This window comes from Elaeis guineensis, chromosome 9 (assembly GCF_000442705.2).
Source record: "Elaeis guineensis isolate ETL-2024a chromosome 9, EG11, whole genome shotgun sequence".
Lineage (NCBI taxonomy): Eukaryota > Viridiplantae > Streptophyta > Magnoliopsida > Arecales > Arecaceae > Elaeis > Elaeis guineensis.
In genome coordinates, this window is record NC_026001.2 from 82,293,928 (window position 1) to 82,320,714 (window position 26,787).

Genomic DNA, 26,787 nt, shown 5'->3' on the forward strand with positions numbered 1-26,787 from the left:
TGCTTTAGTGGATAAGGGATGAGTTGGTATCTATTTGAATTCAAAATTTGATTTGAATTCAAATGTGCAATTACTCATCTTTATCCTTTCTTTTGGATAAGATATTTGATGTTGTTATAAAAGGAGGAGAAGAGTGGGGCGTGTAAGAAGAAGATTTTTGAAAAAAAATTTTGGAGTGTGAGAAGTCTTGTGCGTGAGAAGGAAGTCCAAATCCTTCCAAGAGAAAAAGAAAGAAAAGAAAGAAAAGTGGGTGCAAGGTTTCCGATGAGTTTCCTAGAGTTTTAGCCTGGGATTCGAAAAGTGAGAAAGTGAGCTACGAGTGTCGTGAGCCCACAAAATCTTAAAAAATCTTTAACATCCTCTCAAGCATGTCTATTGACGATCTGGAGCATCCAAAGAATCGACAGACATCGATCGAAGGAGTTTGATCAGCATCCGCCGTCAAAAGGGCAACAAGCTAGCACTCGTGAGGAGTCGATCAGATCGAGAGCTTCGTGTGGACGATCTGCAGAGGCAGACACACTGTGTGGCTGCATCATGATGATCAACCTCTCTCGATAGTGATCAGATTACGATGATCTACTATCCGCACAAAGATATTGTGTTCTGAACACATTACAGTAAAGTGTTTACTGTTTGAATTTGAAATTCAAATTTAAATACATGCATGCTATATATCATATTTAGATCTAGTGTAGGATAAATTTATATTAATTAATTAGATAAATTAATATTTTTTCACTGTAAAATCATAATTTTGAAAAAGTATTAAAATTATCATTTTACCCCTGCACTGAATTTCTTCAAAAATGGTATCAGAGCGGATTCTTAGATATGATATATATATTTGCATGCGTAGATTAAGTTGAAATATAAAAGTTTAAATTTGAAATTTAAAATTCAAAATTTAAAATTTGAATTTTGAAAGTTATTCAAATTTAAAATTTAAAAATTTGAAATTCAAAATTTAAAATTTGAATTTTAAAATTTGAAATTCAAAATTCAAAAATTTGAAATTCAAAATTTGAAATTTGAAATTTAAAATTTAGTTGAAATTTTAAATTTAAAATTCAAAATTTAAAATTCAAAATTTGAAATTCAAAATTTTGAAATTTAAAATTTGAAATTTGTTTAAAATTTAAAATTCAAATTTAAAATTTAAATTTAAATTTTGAAATTGATATATTTAGATATACTTGATCCAAGTAGCAAGTAATCGAATTGGGTTGGTTGCCATGACCGTCCGGTTATAGGAGAAAAGCAGGGTTTAAAGGCCCTCTCCTCCTATTCGATGGGGTCTCCTATGGCGGTAGGGGTGCCACTGCAATTATATCCCATGCAGATGAAGCAGCGAAAGAAATTAATTGTAAAAGTTCAATTGTAAAATTTATCATGAATGTATTAGATTAGATCTAAAGAATATTCATGATTTATTTTGATTGAGTTATTTTCTGTTATGTAATTAGCAATAGGATTGCTATTTATGAAATGTGCTGATCTATTTATGAAATGAGTCAACATATTTGGTGAATAAAAAATAAAACCTTTCAAATTTAAAAATTATTTTCGAAATGCCAAATCCTGACCCATCAGCTCAAATACTTAATTAAAAGAATTAAGTATTGTCTAGTAGGTCTAGAATTATGAATTAAGACCTAAGACAATTGCATAAACTTGTGGGCTAATGGGTTAGATGGATTAGGTCCATAATTGGGTTAGACCTAAGGTTAGCTTAAAGAAATGGACTAAATTAGAGTAATTGGTCAAATCTAATCAAAAGTTGAATTAGATTAGGTCAAGAATTCTCTAGACTCAACTCTAATAGTTGTAGTTGAATGGGTCCATGTCTTTAACTAGACCAAGATGGACTTAATTCATAGCTACATGATGGAACCCAATTTACTAAGTTGATCAAATTGAAATTAATGAACCGGTTGGTGTCTAAGGTAAGTTTGGCAGTTTGACCAGTGGTTTTTAAGTGGGAGCTACTCGCAGTGATTCGATCTCTGACGAGTTAATGGCATATCCCCACCACTGATCTCACTTACCTGACCAATCTGGTGAATTAGATTTTGATTAGATCATTTGGTGATTAGGGCTCACCCATGTCATTAGGTAAATCAGTTTGACTGATTTAGGTGCTTCTAATGCCAGCTTTAAGTAAATCCTTTTTAATCTGACTTGGTGAAGTCAGTGGGAGGATTGAAATTGGCTGGATATTTTCTTCTCATCTATTCTTTAATAAAATCTTCAAAAATTATTAGGTCCCTAAAAATGATTAAGTTATATTAATAACTAAGTCATAGCCTCCCATTAAGTGAGTGATAATGAGTCCATTAGTTTAATAATCATTGGAGGCCAAAGGCCTAGTACTTATTGACTAATGGAATTATCATTCATAATATGATAATTTGGTTTGAGTCTTTCTGATGGTGATCAGGTTGGCCAGCCAAAGTCGGGCCTGATCATTTATTGTCCGATTCATCAAATCAAATCATGTTAATGGTTAGACCTAACCAGATCTTTTCAGTGGAGGCCAAAGCCTACTGATTAGGTTCTGGGGCAAAATCAATTACTAGAAGTTGTTTAGAGAAACAACTGGTTATGAACCTACCCATAGATGCACATGGGTTGACCAACCAAAGTTGGGCTCGTGTGTAGTCTGTGTGGATTCTAGCACCCACTAAGAAATTAAAGTAATTCCTCGAATTGAAGGTTGAGGCTACCAGTTCGTAAAAATATTGAGAAAAACTTTAGACTAAAGTTCAAGTCTTTAGTATTTATAATTTATGAACTAATAGAGGTCTGATTTTCTTTATGCAGCTATGGCCACTACCCTGTCCCTCCAATCATTATTAGATAATGACAAGCTCATGGGACTTAATTTCAATAGCTGGTATCGAAAATTAAAAATCATCCTTGAGCATGAGCAGATCCTTTATATAGTAACGGATCTTTATGTAGTAACGGATCCTGCACCTGAGGAGCCAGCCCCGAACGCTCGAGGAACTGTCCGAGACACTTACCAGAAGTGGCTCAACGACCGCACTACCGTTCGGTGCATTATGCTGGCGGCAATGAATGATGAGTTCAGCCACAGGTTCGAGAACGCCCAGCCACAGGAGTTGCTTCAAATGTTGAACGACTCCTTTGGCACGTCTGACGATATTGAAAGGTACAAAACTAGTTGTGCCATTTTCAATGCTCGGATGAGGATGGAGCCTCAGTCACTGATCATGTACTATACATGATCGAAATATTGAGCGCCTAAGTAAACTGGGCTTTTCCTTGCACAAGCAGCTCGGTAAGGATGCGATCCTTAATTCATTGCCCAAGTTCTTCCTCCCCTTCCTTACTCATTTTTGGATGACAAAGCCTGCAATGAACTACCACGGCTTGTTGGGGTTGCTATAGAACTTTGAGAAGGATCACCAGCTCCATAAGGAGTCGGTGAATATTGTGGGAGGGTCTTCTTCTGATCGTCGATCCTTTAAGAAAGGGAAGAAGAAGAAGAAGAAGAAGAATAAGAAGGTGCAGCTGCATGCTAGGATGTCTGCACAGGATCAGACCAAGAAGCGCAAGTCGATCAAAGCCAGACGGAGTGCTTCTTTTGCAAGAAGTAGGGGCACTGGAAGAGGAATTGTCCCCTATACATTGCCTCCCTGGATCCGAACAGGCCGAAAAAGAAGCAAGGTACTTATATGATAACACCTTGCAATTTTTTCATTTGTGATACTACTGCCTAGGTATTGGATACCGAAAGCCCTTATCATATTTGCAATTTGATACAGGGTCTGCAGGTCAGTAGGAGATTTGATGAAGGCGAGAAGTTCCTGAACGTTGGAGATGGAAGCAAAGTTTCAGTTCTAGCATTAGGAATCATGAACCTTGTAATCAATTCTCGAAATATAATTCTGAGTGAATGTCACTATTGTCCAAGCTTTTTATTAAATATTATTTCTGTAGGTGTTGCTCCAAGATTGATTTTGATGATTACAAAGCAGATTGAAGGGATACAAATATTTTAAATTGAAAAAATCTTTATGCTCTTCAGGGGCAAAATCATAATTTTACTAAAATCCTGATTTGATAGTATCATTTGGTAGAACAAATGATTTGTAATCTATTGGTGAAAATTTCATTGTATTTGGACTTATATTTTTGAAGTTATGAAGGTTTGAAGTGCATGAGTCGACTCATGAGTCAACTCATGGCACTATGAGCTGATTGGCACGCAAAAATTTTCCTTGGCACGCTGGATTTTTGGCTTGGCACGACCTGTGAGTCGACTCATGAGTCGACCCCAGGCATGAGTCGACCCTCATGAGTCGACCCCTGCAGTTTTAGGCCAAAAGTTGCAGAAATCAAAGTGTCTGACTGTTGCAACAGAAGTCGACTCATGAGTCGACTCATGAGTCGACTCATGAGTCGACCCCTGCGATGGAAATCGTCCGCAACGGCTAGTTTTTTGCCCATTTTAATTGCCTTTTATGCTCCCTAAAAATGCTCTAACGGCTCTTTTTCTGCCTAATATGTTTTCTCTTGTTTCTTAATGCTATAAAAGGTTTAAAAAGGTGAAAATACAGGAGAGATACAGAAGATAAAACATATATACAAGAGGATCCAAAATCTACATGAGAAAGCCTGAGATCAACGAAATACTCCAAAGAAAAAGAGAGAAGATCCACAATATACACGAGAGATTGTGAAAAAAAAAGCAAGAGCATTCAAAGAGAGGAATTTTCAAGCCTATTGTTCAACCTTGATCAAGAGATCTTTCAAAGTCTTCAAGAAGTCTTCAATCAAGTTCATCTTCTTCTCAAGCGTTCATTCAACTTTTCATCCACCTTGAGAAATCCAAAAAGGAGATTCTTCATTTGAGTAAAGTATTTTTATTGTTATATTCGCTCATTTAAGAGCTATTCTTGTACTTATTTTTGCTCTAAACTGTCTTACTCTTTGTGAGTAATTGATCTTGTTTTTGGAGGGTTTCCAAAACAAGAGAAGGTTGATCCGAACCTGAAATCGGAGTATTTTGGGTTAGCTTGTACCCAAAAATAAGTGGACTAGCTTGGGATAGCTAGTGTCAGAGTTTCCGACGTTTGTATTCGGGTTGAATACAAGTATAGTGGATTGAAATTCCCAAGTAGGAGCTTGGGGAGTGAATGTAGGTGCAAGGTTGGCACCGAACCACTATAAATCTTTGTATTTGTGGTGTGCTTTATTGTTTCTCTTTATTTCTTTATTATATCCTTGCATTCTTGCTTTAGGTAATTAATCTTGATTTAAAGTCTTTCTTCTCTTTCATCAAGCTTTTAACAAAAACTTTTCATAAGTAATTAGTTGAGCTTAAAATTTTTAGAAACCCAATTCACCCCCCCTCTTGGGTTGCATAGCTGGGCAACAAGTGGTATCAGAGCCCGGTGCTCTAGCCCTTCTTTGATCTAACAATCAAAGAGCCAAAGATCTATGGCAACCCATGTCGGTACTTCTCTAGTCGAGGGGCAATCTACAAACCGACCTCCACTTTTCAATGGGTCAAATTACACCTATTGGAAAGCTCGGATGAAGATATTCATACAAGCACTCGACTATGATATGTGGAGTATCATAGTGAACGGTCCTCACACACTCACCAAGATTATAGATGGTGAGGAGTCAACCAAACCCGAGAAAGAATGGGATGAGGTTGATAAGAAATTGGCACAATTAAATGCTAAAGCTATGAATGTTCTTTATTGTGCACTAGATGCAAATGAATTTAATCACATTTCTACTTGTGCATCTGCTAAAGAAATATGGGATAGGTTAGAAGTAACCCATGAGGGAACAAATCAAGTAAAAGAATCTAAAATAAACATGCTTGTGCATAAATATGAATTGTTTAAAATGGAGCATGATGAGTCCATAACTGCTATGTTTACTCGTTTCACTGATATAATTAATGGTTTGAAGAGTCTTGGCAAATCTTATACTAACAGTGAGCTTGTAAGGAAGATTCTCAGGTCATTGCCAAGAACTTGGGAAGCCAAGGTACTGCCATCCAAGAAGCAAAGGACTTGAACACTCTACCTCTAGAAGAGCTTCTTGGATCCTTGATGACTCATGAACTTAACATGAAGCAACATCAAGAGGATGAAGTCAAAAAGAAAAGAACCATTGCCCTCAAATCCACAGCTTCGCCTGATGATGAAATGGATGACACTGAAGATGAAGAACAGGATGAAGAGATGGCACTCATCACCCAGAGATTTAAGAAGTTTCTAAGAAAAAAGAAACAGGGGATGAGAAAGAAGTTCACAAAAGGGGAACAAAGCAAAGAGAAAGAGAAAGATCAACCCCTTATATGCTACGAGTGCAAGAAGCCGGGACATTTCAGATCCGAATGTCCACAACTGAAGAAAGGTCTAAAAAGTTCAAAAAGAAAGCAATGATGGCGACTTGGAGTGCGAGTGATGACTCAAGCTTCGATGAGGAAACCTCAACAGAACAAGCCAACCTGTGCCTTATGGCACACGAAAATGAGGTAACTTCTGAATTCCCTAGTGAATTTACTTTTGAAGAATTGCATGAAGCATTCTATGATTTAATTGATGAATTAAAGAAACTAGGGATGAAAAACAAAGAACTGAAATTGAAAAATCAGTCCTTAGTGAAACAAGCTGAAAATCTTTCAATTGAAAAATCACCTTGATTCAAGAAAATCAAAGCTTGAAGAATGAAATTAACAAGCTAAAACCTATAGTAGATAAGTTCACCTTAAGTTCAAACAAACTAAATATGATTCTTGATAATCAAAAAGCTGTATATGATAAGGCTGGACTTGGCTATAACCCCTTGAAGAAACAAAAATTTCTAAAGAATATTTATGTAAATTATTCAAGTAACAAGTCTACAAATATTACTTGTTTCAAATGTGGTAGAATAGGACATAAATCATACACATGCCTTATTAACAAATATGCAAACACAACTATAAAGAAAATATGGGTTCCAAAAGGAACCATTTTGACTAACCTAAAAGGACCCAAGAAAGCTTGGGTACCTAAGACAGAAACTTGACCTTTGCTTGCAGGTGTGTCTACATCCCAAGGAGAAAACAGGAAATGGTATCTTGACAGTGGATGCTCGAGACACATGACTAGTGATGAATCACAATTCATCACGCTTGATGCTAAGGATGGAGGGATGGTCACCTTTGGAGATAATGGCAAAGGAAAGATCATCGGGATAGGTAACATTGGTATCACTCCCTCCAAATACATTGAAAATATTTTGTTAGTTAAAGGTTTAAAGCATAACTTACTTAGCATTAGTCAATTTTGTGATAAAGGGTATAAAGTTGTTTTTGAATCATCTGTTTGCATTGTGACTAGTCCTATTAACGATGGCATTAAATTTATAGGACATAGGCATGGCAATGTTTATATGGTAGATTTGAATGATTTAGTCAAATTAGACATGCAATGCCTAGTTTCCTTGAATGCTAAAGTTAATGAGACTAGTTGGCTGTGGCATCGTAGACTTGCACATATTAGCATGCATTCTCTTTCAAAATTAATTAAAAAGAATTAGTTCTTGGTTTGCCAAAACTGAACTTTGAAAAGGATAGAATTTGTGATGCATGCCAATTAGGTAAACAAACTAGAGTTTCATTTAAATCCAAAAATACTGTTTCAACTTCTAGACCTTTAGAGCTCTTGCATATGGACTTATTTGGACCAACTAGAACCACTAGTCTAGGAGGAAAACGATATGGCTTTGTAATTATAGATGATTACTCTCGTTTTACTTGGGTTTTTTTTTGGAACACAAAAATGAAACTTTTCATATTTTCACTAAATTTCATCGAAAAGTCACTAATGAAAAAGGTTTTCAATTCAAAATATTAGAAGTGATCATGGAACTGAATTTGAAAATCAAGACTTTGAAAATTTTTGTGATGAAAATGGAATTGGCCATAACTTCTCTGCTCCTAGGACACCCCAACAGAATGGGGTAGTTGAAAGAAAAAACAGAACCTTAGAAGAAATGGCCCGTACCATGCTCTGTGAAAGCAACCTTCCAAGATATTTTTGGACGGAAGCAATTAACACAGTATGTTACATTCTAAATCATGCTTTGATTAGACAATTTTTAAAGAAAACCCCCTATGAACTTTGGAAAGGAAGAAAACCAAATATTGCATATTTTCATATTTTTGGTTACCGATGTTTTGTATTAAATAATGGCAAAGAAAAATTGATAAATTTGATGCAAAATCAGATGAAGCAATCTTTCTAGGTTACTCCTCCACTAGTAAAGCATTTAGAGTTTTCAACAAAAGAACTTTAGTAGTTGAGGAGTCCATACATGTTTTTTTGATGAATCTAACGATCTTCCTTCAAGAAAGAATGAGGGTGTTGATGATGCAGATCCACTAATAGAAGGTATGAAGGAGATAACTCTGAAAGATTCAGCAACTCCAGAAGACAAGGATCAAGAAGACAAACAAGATGAGAGAGGTGAAGAAATTCAAGAATAACCTCAAGGTACAAATGACCTACCCAAGGAATGGAGGTATGTTCACAACCACCCTAAGGAGTTAATTATTGGTGATCCTATGCATGGGGTAAAAATCCGTTCTTCACTTAGAAATGTAGTTAATCATTGTGCTTTTGTATCTCATCTTGAACCTAAAACTTTTGAAGAAGCTGAAAATGATCATAATTGGATTAATGCAATGCAAGAGGAACTTAATCAATTTGAAAGAAATAATGTTTGGACCTTAGTATCAAGACCTAAAAATTATTCAATAATTGGCACAAAATGAGTCTTTAGAAACAAATTAGATGAGCATGGAAATGTAATTAGAAATAAAGCAAGACTGGTTGCTAAGGGATATAATCAAGAAGAAGGAATTGATTTTGATGAAACCTTTGCACCTGTTGCTAGATTAGAAGCTATTAGACTTCTACTTGCATATGCTTGCTTTATGAAATTCAAATTATTTCAAATGGATGTTAAAAGTATATTTTTAAATGGATATATTGCTGAAGAAGTATATGTAGAACAACCCCCTGGATTTGAAAATCATGCTTTTCCTAATCATGTCTTTAGATTAAATAAAGCTTTATATGGATTAAAACAAGCACCTAGAGCATGGTATGATAGGCTAAGCAAATTTTACTAAATAATGTTTTTCAAGAGGTAATGTAGATACAACCCTCTTTATTAAAAGAAATCAAAATGATATGCTAGTTATACAAATTTATGTTGATGACATAATTTTTGGGTCTACTAATGAATCCCTTTGTCAAGACTTTGCTAAGCTTATGCAGGGGGAGTTCGAGATGAGCATGATGGAGAACTCACCTTCTTCCTCGGACTCCAAATCAAACAATCAAAAGAGGAATCTCCATCACCCAAAGCAAGTACACCAAGGAACTACTCAAAAGATTTGGAATGGAGAACTGCAAACCAATTGGTACACCAATGAGTCCCTCATGTAAGCTTGACAAGGATGATGAAGGTAAATGTGTAGACTTAAAATACTATAGAGGTATGATTGGCTCATTATTATATTTAACTGCAAGTAGGCCTGATATCATGTTTAGTATTTATTTATGTGCTAGATATCAATCTAATCCTAAAGAATCTCATTTGAATGCTGTTAAAAGAATCCTTAGATACTTAAATGGTACACAAACTCTAGGGTTATGGTACTCTAAGGACTCACAAATTGATTTATTAGGATATTCAGATGCTGATTTTGCTGGATGTAAATTAGATAGAAAAAGCACAAGTAGAACTTGCCAATTTCTTGGAGTTAACCTAATCTCATGGTTTAGCAAGAAACAAAATTCGGTGGCACTGTCTACGGCTGAGGCCGAATACATTGCAGCCGGAAGTTGTTGTGCTCAAATCTTGTAGATTAAGCAACAACTCGAAGACTTTGGAATCAAACTTAATGAAACACCAATAAGATGTGACAACACAAGTGCCATAAATCTATCTAAAAATCCAATTCAACACTCAAGATCCAAACATATTGAAATAAGACATCATTTTATAAGAGAACATGTTCAAAATAAAAATATAATTCTTGAATATGTTTGCACTGAAAATCAATTAGCTGATATCTTTACAAAGCCCTTAGTGAGGATAGATTCTGTGAAATTAGAAGAAATCCAGGAATTCTAGATCCATATGCCTAAATCTTTCTCAATTTTCAAGAATTGATGTCAAAAATTCTTAGAGCTCAATTTCCAACATCTATCCTGGTCCCAAAAGCTCAAATCTATCATTCTAAAAACTTATCCTTGAACAAAACTCCTTCTCCCAAAATTTCAAATTTTTCTGGAATTTATTCACATTTTTTCTGAATTTCTGAACTTCATGAGTCGACCCCCATGAGTCGACTCAATGGCAAACTTGTTATTTCCTCAAAACTCCCATGGGCTCATTGTTTTTATACTGGATCCCTGTTCGTGAGACGACTCATCTTCTCATCTTCTTCCTTCTAAAAGCCGACTTCTCCAATTCCTTTTGCTCCAAATCCAAGGATTTATTTCGAGCAATTCTCCCTCCTCCTCTCCACCAAAAATCGCCACCTTGGAAAGGGATTTTTGTACTTTCTCCCATTGTTTGGCACGGTTGGAACGTGCCCTAGCACTCCACCGTTCTTCCCAAATCCACTTCTTTTCTCCACCAAAATCCCTCTTCACTCTCTTGTGATCCCTCCTCCACTTATTCACGTGTTCCTCCAAGTCTTCTAGTCTGCTACTGTAGTGAATATGGCTCCGAAGATGAAACTTCCCCAAAGAAGAAAGTCAGTCCGTGAGCCTGAAGAAATTGTCAGAAAGAAAAGGCAAGCTGGTCAGTCTTCAACTGCTCCCACTCCAGCTTCAGTATCTGCTCAAGGTCCCCCTCAATCCTTTCTAAGCCCTAGTGCGAATCCTCTTTCTAATAGAAAAGTCGAAACCGGGAAGAATATAGATTTTCGATTCTTTGAGAAAGAGGGCTTTACATTAGCAACTAAGATTAAAAACCAAGGATGGGATTTCTACTGCTCCCTTAAGGAAGTCACCTATGTTGACCTAGTTAGAGAATTCTACCAGAATCTACATTATGGAAATGGGTCAGTGACTTCAACAGTCAAGGGGATTGATATTTGCTTGGATTCTAGTATATTGGGAGAGATACTTCAGTTGCCTAGTGAGGGTTACTCTTATATGGAACTCCCAGAAAAAGAAGAGGGGATCAGAATTATTCTAGGAGAAACTTATTCAGGGAGTTTAAATAAATTGGAAGCAAAGATTTTGTCCATTGAGATGAGGATCCTGCATCAGATGGTAACGAAGCTCTTCTTTCCTAGGAGTGGTAGGCATGACTTACTTTCCAGCAGAGATGTCTGTATCATGTTTCATGTTATCACTCAGACCCCCCTGAACCTCCCTGCACTTATGATAGAGGCCATGAGAGAAACTTTGAACAGATCCAAGGCACACTTGCCTTATGGTATGGCCCTTACTAGAGTATTTAGGAGGTTTGGAGTTAGCTGTGAGGGGGAGGCTTCTACTAAGCTATCTCATGTGGACACTTTCAACCAACACACCCTGCACCGAATGGGATTTACAAAGACTGATGGTGGTTGGATCAAGGGCTCTGAAGAAAGAACTGAGGAGATAGCTGAGGAAAGAGCTGAAGACAGAACTGAAGACAGAGCTGAAGAAGAAGGTCCATCATCTCCTGTCCATGACTTCAGGGCAGCATCACCAAATATCCAGTTCATTCCTGATACAGAGGCTGGCCCTTCAGAGTTTACTAGGATGCCCACACAGTGTATCAGCCAGAGAGCAGAGCACCTCCATCAGAGTTCAGACTGGCTGACGATCAGATCGAGCAGATATCACAGCGTGTGGCTTCTTTGCTGTCTAGTCAGTGGGGCAGTACTACTTTTGCACCAGGAGCCACTTCTTCTGATCAGACCATGACTCCCCACATCTCCACTGTGTTTCAGATGATATCAGATCAGTCCATCCGGATCCAGCAGCTTGAGGACACAGTCTAGAGACTGACTGGCAGAGTTCTTGACTTGCAAGGGCAAGTCCTTGCTTTGGCCCATCCCAAGCCACAGGAGTCAACTATTGAGGTCACAGACCTCACTGCAGAGGCTGGCAGGCTCAGAGGAGCACTAGAGGGTGGATATGAGTTACTGAGGAAAGAGATCCGAGGATCGAGTGAGCATGCAACCACTCAGTTCACTGCTCTACTACAGTCTGTTTCCAGAGCACTGAACGTACTTGATTCCATTAGACTCACCCTCTCTGTTCAGTCCTTAGCCTCTCAGCGTTCTCAGCCTCCCAGTTCATCTCGCTCTCCTGCTCATGCCAGAGGCAGACGGGGTAGAGGACGCACTTCTGATCCATCAGCTTCTCATCCCATATCTGATGACTCCGATCCATGACTTCTCATGATCATTACTAGATCCTAGGTGTTAGTGTCTTGTTCTAGGATCTGTATTTTGGGGTCATGTATTGAAAAATTAGCTGATTGACTTTTATATTATGAACTATGTATTGAAACAATTATGGTTTTATGGTATCATCTTTTACTTCTACCTTTCGTAATGATGACGATCATATTTTGGTTATATATATATATTCTCCTTGTTGAAATATTGTCTTCTCTTTGTTGTTGTTTGCTGTTAATAATTGCTGTATTAAGGGGGAGCAAACATTTGTGATAAACCCTAAAGGGGGAGAAATTAAAGAATGTTTCAGAAAAAGGAGAAGTTAACCATGTTTGATGATGTCAAAAAGGGGGAGAAATTAAACAAATATTTGAGAAATTAAACAAATTAATGAATGAATTGGAAAATTTAAAGAACAATATCAAAAATACAATGCTAAGTACAATGCAAATAAGTAACTTTTAAAATTACTTCTTTACATATGCTCTGATTTACTTTAAAAATTTTAAATATGCTCTGATACACATCAAAATTCTAACTTGCTCTGATACATCTTTTGAAATTTTATTTACCTTGATACATCTTAAGAAATTTAACTTACTCTGATACATCTTAATTTTTTTTTAACTTACTCTGATACATTATAAAATTTGCTCTGATACATTGTAAAATTTTTTCTGATAACATTGTAAAATTATTTTTCTTGCTCTGATACATTGCAAAATTTATTTTTCTCTTGCTCTGATACATCTTAAACTCAAAATGATCTAATACACATTCCAAATCAACTCTTAAACATGCTTTGGCACACATAATTATTTTTGCTCTGATAACAAAAACAAGTTTTCTGCTCTATCACCAAAATCACATAATCCAATGAGCATATCTTCAAATCCTTAAGCAAATGGGCAAACTATTCTTGCATATGACCATTTATATCACATGCCAAAAGAATCATACTCTTTTCAAGCATATAAATCTATAATGCATTCACATAAATGCTTTTGTTCAAGTGTTTTGTCATCATCAAAAAGGGGGAGATTGTTGCTCCAAGATTGATTTTGATGATTACAAAGCAGATTGAAGGGATACAAATATTTTAAATTGAAAAAGTCTTTATGCTCTTCAGGGGCAAAATCATAATTTTACTAAAATCCTGATTTGATAGTATCATTTGGTAGAACAAATGATTTGTAATCTATTGGTGAAAATTTCATTGTATTTGGACTTATATTTTTGAAGTTATGAAGGTTTGAAGTGCATGAGTCGACTCATGAGTCAACTCATGGCACTATGAGCTGATTGGCACGCAAAAATTTCCCTTGGCACGCTGGATTTTTGGCTTGGCACGACCTGTGAGTCGACTCATGAGTCGACCCCCAGGCATGAGTCGACCCTCATGAGTCGACCCCTGCAGTTTTAGGCCAAAAGTTGCAGAAATCAAAGTGTCTGGCTGTTGCAACAGAAGTCGACTCATGAGTCGACTCCTGAAGCATGAGTCGACTCATGAGTCGACCCCTACGACGGAAATCATCCGCAACGGCTAGTTTTTTGTCCGTTTTAATTACCTTTTATGCTCCCTAAAAATGCTCTAACGGCTCTTTTTCTGCCTAATATGTTTTCTCTTGTTTCTTAATGCTATAAAAGGTTTAAAAAGGTGAAAATACAGGAGAGATACAGAAGATAAAACATATATACAAGAGGATCCAAAATCTACACGAGAAAGCTGAGATCAACGAAATACCTAAAAGAAAAAGAGAGAAGATCCACAAATACACGAGAGATTGTGAAAAAAAAAGCAAGAGCATTTAAAGAGAGGAATTTTCAAGCCTATTGTTTAACCTTAATCAAGAGATCTTTCAAAGTCTTCAAGAAGTCTTCAATCAAGTTCATCTTCTTCTCAAGCGTTCATTCAACTTTTCATCCACCTTGAGGAAATCCAAAAAGGGGATTCTTCATTTGAGTAAAGTGTTTTTATTGTTATATTCGCTCATTTAAGGAGCTATTTTTGTACTTATTTGTGCTCTAAACTGTCTTACTCTTTGTGAGTAATTGATCTTGTTTTTGAAGGGTTTCCAAAACAAGGGAAGGTTGATCCGAACCTGAAATCGGAGTGTTTTGGGTTAGCTTGTACCCGAGAAATAAGTGGACTAGCTTGGGATAGCTAGTGTCGGAGTTTCCGACGTTTGTATTCGGGTTGAATACAAGTATAGTGGATTGAAATTCTCAAGTAGGAGCTTGGGGAGTGGATGTAGGTGCAAGGTTGGCACCGAACCACTATAAATCTTTGTGTTTGTGGTGTGCTTTATTGTTTCTCTTTATTTCTTTATTATATCCTTGCATTCTTGCTTTAGGTAATTAATCTTGATTTAAAGTCTTTCTTCTCTTTCATCAAGCTTTTAACAAAAACTTTTCATAAGTAATTAGTTGAGCTTAAAATTTTTAGAAACCCAATTCACCCCCCCTCTTGGGTTGCATAGCTGGGCAACAGTAGGCCTTTTGGCCATGAATGGTTATCAATTTTTAATAAAAAAAATATTTACAATATCATTTTGAATGATGTTATAATGTTTGTTGGACAACTTAATAATGGAATTTACTTTCTATTACAACCTGTTAATGTGGTTCAAACCTTCGGTAAACATCCTAGAATAGATAATGTGTCAGAAGTCTACCTTTGGCACTGTAGGCTAGGTCATATCAATAAGAACAGGATAAACAGGTTGGCTCAAGAAGGAATTCTTGAAGTAGGTGATTGTGAATCACTTCCAACCTGTGAGTCCTGTCTTCTTGGTAAAATGACCAAATCACTTTTTACTGGAAAAGGTGAGCGAGCCAGTGAACTCTTGGGTTTGGTACATTCTGATGTATGTGGACCCATGAGCTCAAATGCAAAAGATGGATATTTCTACTTCATAACCTTCACAGATGACCTATCGAGGTATGGGTATGTCTATTTAATGAAGCATAAATCGGAGTCATTTGAAATATTCAAATTATTTCGAAATGAGATAGAAAAACAAACTAGGAAGTGTATTAAAACTCTTCGATCTGATCGAGGAGGTGAATACCTTTTCAATGAGTTTCTGACATATCTTGGGAAGAATGAGATTCTCTCTCAATAGACTCCTCTTGGAACACCACAGCATAATGGTGTATCTGAAAGGAGAAATCGGACCTTGTTGGACATGGTTCGATCCATGATGGGGTTTGCTGGTCTGTCGATCTTCCTCTGGGGATATGCGCTCGAATCAGCTTGTTACCTTCTAAATAGAGTTTCGAGTAAGTCTGTAACCAAAATGCCATATGAGATATGGATAGGACGTAAGCCAGTACTCTCGCATCTTAAGGTTTAGGGGTGTCCGACTTATGTTAAACATTTAATTACGGACAAGCTTGGACCTAGGTCTGACAAGTGTAATTTTATAGGGTACCCAAAAGAGACCAAAGGATATCACTTCTACCTAGCTGATGAGCAAAAAGTGTTTGTCAGCCTTAAGGCAATCTTTTTGGAAAAGAAGTTCTTTGGTGAAGGGACTGTTGCCTCTAAGATCGAACTTGACGAAGTTCGACAGGTGGAAAAATCGACACAAGTTGCTGAATCTGAACTGAATTTGATTAGATCAGATCCAGAGCCCATTGTTCAAGCACCCTTAAGGCGATCTGGTAGAGTACCACGTCAACCGGATAGATACTATGGTTTCTTGGTCCGGGATGACGATCCTATCGAACTTGATGAAAATGATGAGGATCCGATCACCTACATGGATGCAATGCAGAGATCCGACTCTGAGAAATGGCTAGAGGCCATGAAATCCGAAATGAAGTCCATGAAGATCAACGATGTGTGGACATTGGTTGATCCACCCGAAGGAGTAAAACCCATAGGGTGTAAGTAGGTCTTCAAGAGGAAGAGGGGCGCAGACGGAAAGATGGAAACCTATAAAGCCCGTCTGGTTACCAAGGGATATCGTTAACGTTATGGTATAGACTATGACGAGATATTTTCTCCTGTGGCAATGCTCAAATCCATTCGGATTATGCTTGCGATAGCTGCCCATCTGGACTATGAAATCTGGCAGATGGATGTGAAGACAGCTCTCCTAAACGGAGAGCTGGACGAAGAGGTGTATATGATACAACTTGAAAGATTCACATCCACAGATGAGTCTAAGGTGTGCAGGCTACAGAGGTCCATTTATGGACTTAAGCAGGCATCACGGAGTTGGAACATATGTTTTGATAAGACGATCAAGACGTATGGTTTCGTTAAGAATGGAGAAGAGCCCTGCATTTATAAGTGGGCTAATGGTCCAGTAGTAGTATTTCTTGTATTGTATGTGGATGATATTCTCTTAATCGGAAATGATGTCCCTGCATTATAGGGAATAAAGATTTGGTTGTCGTCACAGTTCTCCATGAAGGATCTGGGAGAAGCTTCCTACATCCTAGGGATGAGAATCTATAAGGATAGATCTAAAAGGTTGCTTGGTTTATCTCAGTCCACGTACATTGATACTATGCTGAAGAGGTTCAGCATGGAGAATTTCAAGAAAGGCTATCTTTCGATAGGCCATGAAATTTCTCTCTCGAAGAGGGATTGTCTGACAACACCTCAAGAGAGAGAGCGTATGGGTAGGATTCCATATGCTTCGACAGTGGGATCTATCATGTACGCCATGATATGTACACGACCAGATGTGGCATACTCACTAAGGGTAGTGAGTAGATACCAATCTGATCCAAGGGAGAATCACTGGAAGGTTGTTAAAACCATCCTGAAGTATTTAAGAAATACTAAGGACCAGTGGCTTGTTTATGGTGAATCAGACTTGAGACTTATAGGGTTTACAGACTCTAGTTTTCAGTCTGATCATGATGATAGCAAAAGTATGTTAGGATTTATTTTTATCCTTAATGGTGGGGCTATCTGCTGGAAAAGTTTTAAGCAGTACACAGTGGCTGATTCAGTTTGCGAGGTGGAGTATGTCGCTGCATCAGATACTGCCAAAGAAGCGGTGTGGCTGAGAAAATTCATCATCGAGCTCGGAGTAGCACCCTCCATTATTGGTCCAGTTCTGCTCTACTGTGACAACTCTGGAGCCATTGCTCAGGCGAAGGAATCAAAGGCACACCAACGGACGAAGCATATTCTGCATCGCTACCATCTCATCCGAGAAATTGTGGTTCGAGGTGACGTTGATCTTCAGAAGATCGACGGAAAGGAGAACCTGGCCGACCCATTCACTAAAGCCATTACGATGAAGGAGTTCAACAACTACAAGTCGAAGATGGGTATTAGATACTGCACCGATTGGCTTTAGGCCAAGTGGGAGATTGTTGGGAATAGTATCCCAAAGCCAATCGTCAGTCTGTTGACGGTTGTACTCATTTTTATATATATACATAAATTATGAATTAATAAAAATTATTTTGATATTTTTCATCATAAAATATTTTATCTTCTAATGAACTCCTATGTTGTGGTGAAGTCCTTAGGACTATTTAGACTCGACAAAGGAGGTTTTGTTGTTTAGTCCTTAAATCTGTTTGCGACCAAATGATACGTTGTTATCAAAGACGATAATATTTATCAAGCATAGGTCATTGTGTGTCATATAGGTTGGTTGTCCTCTTAACCAATGAGTGTGAAGACACTGGTATGGCATACAAGTGAGATGTAAGGATACATCTACACTGAACATGACCGACTCCGAAGCTATTTCTGCTATCAAAATTTACTTCGATGGAATATGGGTATAAATATCCCTCTGACCTGAGACCGCCATGGTGACTTGCAAGCAACTCACTGTACTTAAGCACTGGACTACCTGAATTTCTAATTCAGTGACGGAAGGCTGCTGGGTGTAGTCAAGTACTTGACTTGTCGGTGCGTGTGTCAAGATGGGATTGACCACTCCAGTTTAGGAGCTGTGTATAGTCGTGTTTCAATTTAGCAAAACCTTGACCAGGGTAGTCCTTGTGAGGAGTCACAGGATTGTTTGAGTTGAGCATGATTCGGATGATCTGATCAGGGTTGACAGTTTAACCCTGAGTCGTCCTAAACACAGGGGTCAAAAGGATGAATTATACAGTAACCATATTCATGTAGGTTCTGAGTGTTGCGATTGTGACTCTTCGACCTATCCGAACATCGGGTACCATTGCTAGATGGTCACTTCGATTAGTACAGAAATTGGTTCCTGTGCTACCGGCTTAGGTTCAAACCTGTGGGGTCACACACATTAGAGGTTCCTATCTGATCTGATGGCTGGTGTAGAATCCTATATGTTGGGACTCAGTGATCAAGAATCAGGATTCTCTGATCATGAGTTTCACACATTATGGGTATCGAGGTCAAGAGTACCACTGGTTGGGACTTTTCGATCAGGGTTACATATCGATGAATTCTGATGCCCGATTGCCCATCGGATTTGGACTCAGTATTTATGAGAGATTTAATTAGTGATTTGATCACTAATTAACTTAATTTGATTGAGTAATTATTTTTGGATCAAGTCTAATTGAATTGGATTCAGTTGGATTTGACCCGATTAGGTTAAGAGTTGACCTAATCGTCGAGATGGTTTGGTCTCTGATTTGATCAAGGATTGGGCTTAGTCAATTTTTGATTTGATTAGAATTTTATTGAGCCTAATTAAGCCTAATTAAGTTGGATTTAAATTAATCTAATTGGACCTAAATTATTTGGTTCAATTAGGTTGGTTTAAATAATTAAACCACCTTGACCCAATCTCCATGCGCCACCTCACTTCCATTGCACCCATTTGAATTCATGAGAAGAAACTTCTCATGAATTATTTTCTCATGCCAAGCCCTCTCCATGCCCCACTTTAATGTACCATATGGATGGATAAGGATGATTGGTTGGCCATTCAAATTCAAAATAAAGTTTGAATTTGAATGGGCAATCAATCTTTGCACCTTATCCCTTTTTTTACGTCCTATTTATTACATGAGAAAAAGTTTCTCATGAAATCACTTCATGCACAATTTAAGCCATGCCTCACGCCTTTAGTGGATAAGGGATGAGTTGGTATCCATTTGAATTTAGAATTTGATTTGAATTCAAATGTATAATTACTCATCTTTATCCTTTCTTTTGGATAAGACATTTGATGTTGTTATAAAAGGAGGAGAAGAGTGGGGCGTGTAAGAAGAAGATTTTTGGAGAAAAATTCTGGGGTGTGAGAAGTCTTGTGCATGAGAAGGAAGTCCAAATCCTTTTAAGAGAAAAAGAAAGAAATGAAAGAAAAGTGGGTGCAAGGTTTCCGGTGAGTTCCCTAGAGTTTTAACCTGGGGTTCGAAAAGTGAGAAAGTGAGCTACGAGTATCGTGAGCCCACAAAATCTCAGAAAGATCTTTAACATCCTCTCAAGTATGTCTGTTGATGATCCGGAGCATCCAAAGAATCGACAGACATCGATCGAAGGAGTTCGATCAGCATCCATCGTCAAAAGGGCTCTACAACGAGCTAGCACTCGTGAGGAGTCGATCAGATCGAAAGCTTCGTGTGGATGATCCGCAGAGGTCAGACATGCTGTGTGGCTGCATCGTGATGATCAAACTCTTCCGACAGTGATCAGATTGCGGTGATCTACTACCCGCACAAAGGTATTGTGTTCTGAATACATTACAGTAAAGTGTTTACTGTTTGAATTTGAAATTCAAATTTAAATGCATGCATGCTATATATCATATTTAGATCCTAGTGTAGGGTAAATTCATATTAATTAATTAGATTAATTAATATTTTTCTACTGTAAAATCATAATTTTGAAAAGTTTTAAAATTATCATTTTACCCCTACACTGAATTTTTTCAAAAGATACTAGTCTGATCCAGGAGAAAACCACTGGAAGATCGTAAAAATCATTCTTAAGTATTTGAGAAATACTAAGGATCAGTGGTTTGTGTATAGTGAAACTGACTTGAAACTCGTGGGGTTCACCGACTCCAGCTTTCAATCAGACCATGATGATAGTAGGAGTGTGTCGAATTATATTTTTATCCTAAATGGTGGAGCAATCTACTAAAAAAATTCCAGGCATAATACTATAGCAGACTTTGTTTGCGAAGCAGAGTATATCGCGGCATCCGATGCTGCGAAGGAAGCTATATAATTGTAGAAGTTCATCGATGAGCTCGGAGAGACACCCTCCGTTGATGGCCCTATCTTGTTATACTGTGACAATACTAGAACCATTGCTCAAACCAAAGAGTCGAGATCCCATCAACGCACTAAACATATTCTGTATCATTATCACCTTATTCGCAAGATCATAGATCGAGATGACGTCGACCTTCAGAAGATCGACGGAAAGAAGAATTTGATCGATCCATTTACAAAAGCTCTCAGAATCAAAGAGTTCGATGACCACAAATCAAAGATGGATATACAATACTGTATCGATTGGCTTTAGTTCAAGGGAGAGTTGCTAGAAAATGTGTCCCAAAGTCAATCGTTAGATGATTGTGCTCATCTTGTAAATTTTATATGAATTTTTATTAATAAAAGTTATTTGATAATTTTATTACAAGTTGACCATCTTTAAACTTCTGTATTGTAATGAAGTCCTTAGGACTATTATTAATCGACAAAGGAGGATTTGTCGTTAAGTCCTTAAAAATATTTTCGACCAAATGATACGCTATTAATAGGACAATAGCAATATCAAGTGTAGGTCATTGTATGCCATATGAGTTGGTTGTTCTCTTAACTAAAAAGTATGGAGACGCTATTATGGCATGCAGATGAACCTCTTCAGCACAGTGTCTATGTACATGGACTGGGATAACCCAAGCATCCTTTTAGATCTATCCCTATAGATCTTCATCCCTAGGATGTAGGATGCTTCACCCAAGTCCTTCATGGAGAACTGTGATGAGAACCAAACTTTTATTCCCTGTAGTGCGGGGATGTCATTCTCGATTAAGAGAATGTCACCCACGTACAAGACAAGGAATACCACAACTGGACCATTTGCCCATTTATAGATGCAGGGCTCTTCTCCATTCTTAATGAAGCCATACATTTTGATCACCTTATCAAAATGCATGTTCCAACTCCGAGAGGCTTGCTTCAGTCCATAAATGGATCTCTGAAGCTTGCACACCTTGGACTCATCTGTGGATGTAAACCCTTCAGGTTGTATCATATACACCTCTTCAGTCAGCTCTCCATTCAGGAAATCTGTCTTTACATCCATCTGCCAGATCTCATAATCCAGATGGGCAGCTATTGCAAGCATTATCCGAATAGATTTGAGCATTGCCACAGAGAAAAATATCTCGTCATAGTCAATACCATAACGTTGATGATACCCCTTAGCAACCAGACGGGCTTTATAGGTCTCCACCTTTCCGTCTGCGCCCCTCTTCCTTTTGAAGACCCATTTACACCCAATGGGTTTAACCCCTTCAGGTGGGTCAACCAATGTCCATACATCGTTGACCTTCATGGACTCTATTTCGGATTTCATGGCTTCAAACCATTTCTCAGAATCAGGTCTCTGCATAGCATCCATATAGGTGATCGGATCCTCATTATTCTCATCAAGTTCGATGGGATCACATTCTCGGACCAAGAAACTGTAGTATCTGTCCGACTGACACGGTACTCTATCGGATCGCCTTAATGGTACAGGTATATTGGGCTCCGAATCTGATCTAATCATATCCGACTCAGGTTCAGCTATTGGTGTCGGTCCTTCTACCTGTTGAACTTCATCAAGTTCAATCTTAGAGGCAACGGTTCCTTCACCAAGGAACTCCTTTTCTAAAAAGATTGTCTTAAGGTTGACGAACACCTTTTGTTCATCAGCATGGTAGAAAAAAATATCCTTTTGTCTCTTTGGGGTACCCTATGAATGAGCATTTGTCAGACCTAGGTCCAAGTTTGTCTGTGACTAATCGTTTGACATAGGTCGGGCACCCCCAGACCCTAAGGTGTGAAAGTGCTGGCTTACGTCCCGTCCATATCTCATATGGAGTCTTAATTACAGACTTACTTGGAATCCTATTTAACAGATAACAGGCCGATTCGAGTGCATATCCCCAGAAGGATATCAGCAAGCTAGCAAAACCCATCATGGATCGGACCATGTCTAACAAAGTTCGATTCCTCCTTTCAGACACACCATTATGCTGTGGTGTTCCTAGAGGAGTCCATTGGGAGAGAATCCCATTCTCTCCTAGATATGTGAGAAATTCACTAGAAAGGTACTCTCCTCCTCGATCAGATCGAAGAATTTTAATACTCTTCCCAGTTTGTTTTTCTACTTCACTTCGGAATCGTTTGAACATTTCAAATGAATCCGACTTATGTTTCATCAGATAGACATATCCATATCGGGATAGGTCATCCGTGAAAGTTATGAAGTAGAAATATCCACCTCTAGCACTGGTGCTCATGGGCCCGCATACATCAGTATGTACTAGGCCCAAGAGCTCAGTAGCTCTCTCACCTTTTCCAGTAAAAGGTGACTTGGTCATTTTACCAAGAAGACAGGACTCACAGGTTGAAAGTGATTCACAATCATTAACTTCGAGGATTCCCTCTTGAGTCAACCTGTTTATTCTGTTCTTGTTTATATGACCTAGCCTACAGTGCCATAAGTAGATATCTGACACACTATCTAATCTAGGGTGCTTGCCAGTAGAATAGACTCTTATCAGGCTTGACCTTTTTGGTCTGGCTCTGCACTGATGTCCTAGCCTGAACTTGCACCTTCTTTACTTTCTTCTTCTTGTTCTTCTTCCCTTTCTCAAAAGGTCGAGAACCAGAAGACGAACCTCCCACTGAGTTCACCGACTCCTTGAGGAGTTGATGATCCTTCTCAAAGTTCTGAAGCAACCCCAGTAATCCGTGGTAGTTCTCTTATCATGATCCTCCCACTGGCTTCACCAAGTCAGCTTAAGGGAGACCAGGGCTGGTCTAGGAGCACCTAAATCAGTCACACTGATTTACCTAGCTGACATGGATCAGCTCGAATAGTCAAGTGATCCGATCAAAACATAATTTCACCAAGAGGTCAGGTAAGTTCGATCAGTGGGAGGGTCTGTCTAAGCTTGCCTTAGACACCATCAGAAATGGCCAAGTAAGCGGGCTCCTAATTAAAAACCACCGGTCTGGTTTACCTTAGACACCAACTGGTTTAATTAGTTTCGATTAGATCAACCTAACAGTTCGTGCTAGACCGCTTAGCCAAGAATCAAGTCCATTTGGTTCTCGTTAAAGACATGGACTTGACCAACTACAACTATTGTAATTGATCTAGAGAATCCTTGACCTAATCTAAGACAATAATTGATTAGATTTAGTCAATTCTCTAATTAAGTCCATCTTTAATCTAACCATAGGTCTAACCCAATTAATGGACATAATTCCCACTAACCCATTAACCCAATGTGTTATGATTTGTGTCTTAGGTTCTTCAATTCACAATCCTAGAACCTAATCAAACAACTTCTTAATTCTTAATTAAGTTTTGGGCTGAGGGTTGGGTTCGACTTTTCAAAAAATAATTTTCATATTTGTAAAATAATTTTATAATATGATTCTACCAACCATATTGCATGTTTGATTCATAATCAAGATGCAAGTGAAATAAACATGAAACTACTTTAGATCTAATCTAAACAGGTTCATGTAATTGAAATAATTTCAACTTTAAACAATTTTTTTGCACAAAAATTACTAACAAAGAGATTTTATTTCAGATTTAAATATCTTTTAAATCTAATAAATTATAAATTTAATCTAGATCATATCTAATAAATTTATGATTAAAGATAGATCTACACAAACTAGGACAACCTTTGCACTGTAATGGGTAAACCTTACAGCAGGACAACCATGCAGTTTGTGATTGATCTAAAATTTTAATTTCAGATTTAATAATCAGATTATAAATTAGATCTAATCTAAAAATAATCTAAGCATGTATAAATAATCATGTAATAAAGAACCTAGGCTCTGATACCAATTGTAGGAACCAGATCTAGGGTTTCAGGGTTAGATCTTGAAACTTTTTCAAGATCATATAGCGGAAGACTAAAATAAATCAAAATTTATTTTCTAAGATCAGAAAATCTTTAGATCTAAGATCTTATTACATGATTATTACATGACATTAAATCAGAAATTAAAATATATAAATATAGCATGAACTACATGTTGATCATATCAACATGTTTCTATACTACATCTAATGTATGTATTAAACAATAGATCAGATCTATTACCTTGCAAGTTAGACGTTCTAACCTTGCTGATCTGGGCTTGAGGATGATGTTGCAAGCCGCACATGCGTCCGGCCTCTAGGAGTCATCCACACGATCCCACGAATCTCGATCGAAAGTCCTGCTTCAAGAAATCAGCACAGTATGCTAGTACTGCGCTGATCCTTCTTTGATGGTTGATCAGGTGCCTCCTTCTTCTTGATTTGGACTCTTCCAAAGATGGAAAGTAGAAGGAGGAGTTTCAGATCTGAGACACTCTCAGGAAACTCAAGATGGAGGGAGGAAAGATATGAAAACAAAAACCCAAGAAGAAGACCCTCTTCTTCTTCACATTTTTCTCTCTAAACACCCAAACTTGCGTCTTTTATATCTCCACGACCCAAAGGTATTTCTCTCTAATTTTTGGTTGATACAAAGGTCTCTCAAATTTTTAATTTCTCCTAAAATTTTACGAAAAAACTAGTCTTATGTAGAGAGATATGATAGAGTCCTTGTCTAGGTCAAACACCTAGTCAAGGCTTATCCAAACATGGCAAGTTAAGGGATGCCCAACTCTTGAGCACCTCATTCATATTTTTATGCATGGATTACCAGAAAAGGATACACAATGTATACCCTAAAAGCCACAAAAATTTCAAAAAAAAATTGGATAAATTCGGTGCAAAATTGAAAGAGTTTTGGATTTCTAAAACTCTATCTCATAGAATTCGAAATCCAAACTTATTCCTTTTAGATTTGATCCAAACCACCTTCCATGTAAGAAAGAAGAGAGGAGACCTTTTGTGAACGTGGGAGAGATCTGAGAGAGGGCTTTTGTCACACAAAATAAGTGGAGATTGGCGTTGAATAAGAGAGAGGGCGTGGAGAAGGCTTATGTGGCGCAAGGTGGAATCCTAGTCTTACTAGGATTCTGTCTTATGACTTGTTTTAATTTGGTTTTCCAAATCAAATCAAATCAAAATTAGATCAACCCAATTAAAATAGGTCTTAACCCAATTAAGAACCTAATTTAATCAGATTAAATTAGATTTAAATCTGATTTAATTTTCTAATCAAATTAGAAATTAGATTGACCCAAGTCCTAGTTGAACTAGGACTAGTTTTTTCTTGCACTTGGCTTATCCAATAAACCAATTGGACTTGATCCAATCTAGTCCAAAATAAATCTAATTAAATTATATTTAATTAGACTTAATCTCAGCCCATTAGCTTAATCAAATTAAGTCAATCAGCAATCGAATTGCTAATAGTTCCTATATCCCATCAGAGATATTCTCAACAGTAGAATACTCTGGAGTTGGTCACGTTCAATGATGATGTACCCTTACATCTCACCTGTATGCCATACCTGTGTCTCCACACTCCTTGATTAAGAGGACAACCAATCCATATGGCCTACAGCGACCTATGCTCGATAGAAGCTGTCGTCCTTATTAACAGCCTATCATTTGGTCGTGAACAGTTTTAAGGACTAATCGATAAATCTTCTCTTTATCGAACTTAAATAGTCCTAAGGACTTCATCATAACAATGGAGTTCATTAGAAGATGAAAGCTTATGATGAAAATGCCAAATATATTTTATTTATTAACAAATCAATTATAATACTTGGTTGCTCAACCGTCAACAGCTTGACGATTGGCTTTTTGGGACACATTTCCCAATAATATTCGCATCGAATGTGACCATGTGTCAAGTACTCTACTGTCAAGAGTAGCTCATGAAAGATATGGGTATAAGTATTCTTTCGATCTGAGACCACCACGGTGACTTATAAGCAACTCACTGTACTTTAATACCAGACCATCTGAGTTTTTAACTTAGTGATGAAAGGATACTGGGTACAATCTAGTACTTATCAAGTTGGTGTGTGAGTCAAGATAGAATTGATCCCTCTGAATTGGTAGAAGATATGCATCAGTGTATTTCAATTTAGCAAAATTTTGACCAAGATAATCCATGAGATGGATTTGAAATATTGAAATACAATATGGTCGACTTAATTAGGGTTGACAGTTAAATCCTAAGTCACCTTGAGTATTTGGATCAAAGGGATGAATTATACGATAA